We start from the raw sequence: 5,317 nt of genomic DNA, 5'->3' as shown, positions 1-5,317 counted from the left end.
TGGACTTTATTCCTCCAAATACTCAGGACAAAGGTCTCCTGGCTCCCCAGATAAGGGAAAAAAGCACTTCCGACTGTAAGCCAGGGTATCCACGTAGTCCAACATTGCTTTCATGCCGTCTCACCTGGCTGCTTATAAATTAGAGACGCCGGTTCTCAGCTTTTGGAGCAATGCTCCATAAGCCCAAGCCACCATTTCCTCGATTCTCCCCAAATATTTGGTTTGCTTTTAACTGTGTCAGCTCCAGAGGACTTTCCCAGCTTGTCCAAAGGGAAAATGTAACTTATTTTTCTCCGGGTAATACTCAGAACCCTGCTGTGAGCTTCTACACACAGAACAGGAATGTGGGGCACTAGGAGGCAGAACAAACAGGGAAATTTAAAAAAATAATATAAAAATAAAGTAGCAGCATTTGCCTGAAAGGCAGAATGAGCTCATCTGCTAAAAATCATAGTGAAGAGAGAATCACAGAATCATGAAGATTGGAAGAGACCTCTAAGATCAAGTCCAACCATCAACCCAGCCCCACCATGCCCACTAAACCATGGCCCCAAGTGCCACATCCATCACTTCTTGAACCCCTCCAGGGACGGGGACTCCACCATCTCTCTGGGCAGCCCCTTCCAGTGCTTGACCACTCAGTATTTGTATATTTACAAAAGTATTTGCCATGGCTGAGGAAGCCATGAGGGATGAGCATCCACACCTCCATCTCCAGAGCACCCAAGGGTGCCACCAACACTGTGACTAGAGAAGGGGTCCGTAACCATCAAGAGAAGCAACAAGAGGTAGAAGAGACTCAGTTGGGTGTTTCAGGTAGACGGAAAAACCCACCAACAAGGGAGCAGAAGGGCAGTGTCCAAGCCCAGCTGTGTCCAGGAGGATCCAGGTATTACACGTGGCATCAAAGACCTGACCTCAAGACTGGCTTGAGATAATAGCATAAGATTTACAGATCTACAAGCCATCAAGTTGAGATACCACATAAGGCAATACCTAAGCATTGATACCTACACCACCAGGACCTATAGATTAGGCACTGGATGAGGAGAATGAGACAAATCTGCCCCTCTGCTCTGCTCTGGTCAGACCCCACCTGCAGTGCTGCATCCAGCTTTGGAGTCCCCAACACAAAAAGGACATTGAAGTGCTGGAGCGGATCCAGAGGAGGCCACAAAGATCCAAGGGCTGGAGCAGCTCTGCTACAAAGACAGGCTGAGAGAGTTGGGATTGTTCAGCCTGGAGAAGAGAAGGCTGTGGGGGGACCTTATAGCGACCTTCCAGGACCTGAAAGGTGCCTGTAAGAAATCTGAGGAAGAGCTGTTCACTATGGCATAGAAGAATAGGATGAGGGAGAATGGTTTTAAACTAGAAATGGTAGATTTAGGTTGGAGATTAGGAAAAAGTTCTTCACCATGAGGGTGGCAGATCAGTGGCACAGGTTGCCCAGAGAGGTGGTGCAGGCCCCATCCCTGGAGATATTCAAGGTCAGGCTTGATGGGGCTGTGAGCAACCTGATCTGGTACCAATGTCCTTGCTGAGTGCAGGGGTTGGACTGGATGAGCTTTAAAGGTCCCTTCCAACCCAATGCATTCTGTGATTTTATTATGCTAACATACAGATCTCAGTCCCCTCACACAGTTGTGATGGGCTTTATAGTCACACAGCCTGAGTGTACAAGATAAAATAGAGAAAAGTCTGGGTCCTGGCAGGGCACACTAAAACAGATCTCCAAGCACCACCCAGAGTCTGCTGGACCTGAAGGCAAAGGATGTGGAAGACTGACTCAGCTGCTTCACATCTTTGTGACCCTTGGCCTTTCCAGCAGGCTAAAAAAAGCGTACACACACCAATTAGTGACTAATGATCTGCATCACATCAGCAGATGGTTCGCAAGGACACGGCTGAGTCACTTTTGGACATGTCACAGCGCCCGGGCCAGTGACACAGCATCACATGGGCCCTGCTGCTGCTTGGATGGAGCTACAGTTCCCTGTGAAGTGCCACTCAACAGCAGCAGCTGGAGCCACCCTGAGGATGCTCCAACCTCATCTGGCTCCGACATGTGAGACTTTGCAGCTCCCTCCTATCTCTTAATGCAGTGCAAAAGTGGGACCTTACAGAGCAGCCTCAAAAAATGCCCTTTTTTATTTCCTGAGTTTGTTATTTTGTGTAATTGTTTCATATTTCCATGCCTGGCTTTCCCAGAGTGGGACTGGATAACAAGGATAATATTAAAAACATGTTGACAGTGCTTTTACAATCAAGGCTAAATATTAATATACAGTTCCAAGCTTTCACACCAGCCAACATGAAAGAAAATGTGATCATCCACTAAAAGCTATTTTGAGACTAATGAGACTTACTCAGCACAGGATAATTATCCCTGGGATGCTCCAAAACCCAGAGGGCACTGCTCCCCCCTGGAGGGATTTCAGTTCTATTACTCGTACCCTAAACAATCCAATGTTCACATTTATCTTCTCAGGAAGCTTAAAAATAAACTTCCTCTGCAGATCCTTGAGCTCAGAAACACTAAATGGCTCAGACATACCCCAGAGTTACGTCTGATCCCCCTTCATTAGGCTCCAAGAGTAATCATATATGATAATGACCCCAAACAGGAACTGGAAGATGAGCCAAGGCCATAAAACCAAACAATGCAACAATGAGATTAAAAACGAGGACTGAAGACACACAAAAAATGGGGGCACGGGAAGGGAGAAGGCAATGAAATGAGCAGCAAGGATGAACAAGACATAATTTGGGGGGTGGGGAGGGTGAGCATCGCTGCCCTGTCATGCCCTCGTCACCAAAATTGACATTTCTGTCCCCGATCTGCACACACACTGATCTACCCCGGCGCCAGCGCTGAACACAGCGACGTCGCATCCGTTACCATTACGAAATCTTCCCCTCCCTTTCGGCCGAGTGACCTTTGCTGCTGACTCAGGCTCACACAAACCTTCCCACTCCCCAGGGCAGATGTGTCCCAACATGCGCTCCGCTAGCCACGGCCAGGGAACGTGCATCCCAGCAATACGTTACACTTGGAATTATATGCCATAAAAAAACCCTTAAAGTTGGGTTTCACAGCTGGTTTTCACAGAGGTGGTTTATACAGCTCACATCCTATCCATCTCTCACAGCTCATGACCCCTCTGGGTTGTTCCCACCAGTTTTGCAGGGATTAATTTAATTTGGGCCACTGCTTTGCACTGCTCCATTGCATGGCCCCATGCATGGTCACCATGGGCAGGAGTGAGGGGCCAGAAGGGGCAAATCAAAGCACCTGGAGATACCCCAACCATCAAAGGCGATGAAGCTGTTGGAGCGGGTCCAGAGGAGGCCACAGAGATGCTCAGGGACCGGAGCACCTCTGCTATGGAGACAGCTGAGAGAGTTGGGGCCGTTCAGCTTGGAGAAGAGAAGGCTCTGGGGGAACCCTATAGCGACCTTCCACGACCCGAAAGGGTCCTACAGGAAAGCTGGGGAGGGACTTTTTACAAGGGCAGAGAGTGACAGGACAAAGGGTAGTGGTTTCAAACTGAAATAGGGCAGATTTAGACTGGATATTAGGAAGAAATTCTTCCCTGTGAGGGTGGTGAGGCCCTGGTCCAGGTTGCCCAGAGAAGCTGTGGATGCCCCGTCCCTGGCAGTGCCCAAGGCCAGGTTGGACGGGGCTTGGAGCAGCCTGGGCTGGTGGAGGTGTCCCTGACCATGGCAGGGGTTGGACTGGGGGGGCTTTGAGGTCCCTTTCAACCCAAAGCATTTAATGGCTTTATAAGAGGTGGCCCATGGGCAGAAAAGGCAGCCAAAGGAAGGCAAGACGGCTTATAGTTGGTTCCCTTTATGGGGACAAGGCAGAGCAGTAAATGCTCTTGGTATTTTTCAATTATTAGTCCCAATTCAACCAAAAGATGGGTGAGATCCACCCGTGACAAAAGCACAAGGACCAGGGGCTTTCATCCCTCCTTCTCTCCACACATGCTGATAAAAGCAAGCTCCAGCTTCCATGGAGACATACTGATTCATTTTGGTTTACTTGACAGTGTTTATCATCACCTGTACCTATTATTTTAATCTTCTTTTTGCAGTGTTTTTTCATCCATTAGTTTGGATGGGCACAGAGAGCTCCATCTCACCTCTGACCTGCTCCAACAATGCTACACTGAGCCTCTTTGAGTACCAGCTAAGGGGCAGGAACACATGGCAAAGGTTCATGAATGACTTTGAAGAGATCAAGTTCTCCTTCAAATAGATAAAAGCCCTATTCTGCCATCAGCTTTCATACCAGGACCAGTCTTTGCAAAAAACAACCACAGAATCACAGCATCGTTAAGGTTGGAAGAGACCTCCAAGATCATCAAGTCCAACCATCAACCCAACCCCACCATGCCCACTAAACCATGGCCCCAAGTGCCACATCCACACGCTTCTTGAACCCCTCCAGGGATGGGGACTCCACCACCTCCTTGGGCAGCCCCTTCCAGTGCTTGACCACTCTTGCAGTCAAGAAATTTTTCCCAATATCCAACCTAAACCTCCTCTGGCGCAACTTGAGGTCATTTCCTCTTGTCCTATCACTGGTTACATGGGAGAAGAGACCAACATCCACCTCACTACACCTTTCTTTCAGGAGCTGTAGAGGGGATAAGGTCTCCCCTCACCTTCTCTTCTTCAAACAACCCCAGCTCCCTCAGCCACTCCGCATCATTCGGCTGCTCCAGACCCCTCCCCAGCTCCCTTGCCCTTCTCTGGCCATGCTCCAGCCCCTCAATGTCCTTCTGGGAGTGAGGGGCCCAAAACTGAACACAGGATTTGAGGAGTGGCCTCACCAGTGCCCAGCACAGGGGCACAATCCCTGCCCTGCTCCTGCTGGCCACTCCATTGCTGATACAACCAGTAAGTGCAAGTGAGGTTCTGAGCTGATAAAGAAACCTCTGGCACTTCTCTCTCAAGTTCTTTGCTCGAGGAAGACCTTCCACCTGGAGACATGATGAAAGCAAGCTTCACAAGGATGATTTTACCCTCACAGAGCCAAAAGTAGAGTGGGAAGCTTCAAAAGAGCAAAGTTTTCTTGGTTGACCACAAGATGTGCCAACCTCTGCCTGCCTTTTACCTTCCCTGAAGACCACAAGATAATGCGTGCTCAGGAAACACAACAGACAGCCTTCGTCTGAAGTCAAAAACCTTTCATGTCTAAAAGAATGCTTTGATGCCCTTGTTTTAGAAGAGCAAAACCAGAAATAACCTGTTTTTCCTAAACCCTCAGTCCTTTCCCTCAGGCTGTGGATCCCTCACCCTTTGACTGTGA

Source organism: Mesitornis unicolor, unplaced genomic scaffold, assembly GCF_000695765.1.
Source record: "Mesitornis unicolor isolate BGI_N332 unplaced genomic scaffold, ASM69576v1 scaffold3428, whole genome shotgun sequence".
NCBI classification, from domain to species: domain Eukaryota; kingdom Metazoa; phylum Chordata; class Aves; order Mesitornithiformes; family Mesitornithidae; genus Mesitornis; species Mesitornis unicolor.
The sequence above is the reverse complement of the archived record's forward strand: the minus strand, read 5'-3'. Positions refer to the sequence as shown.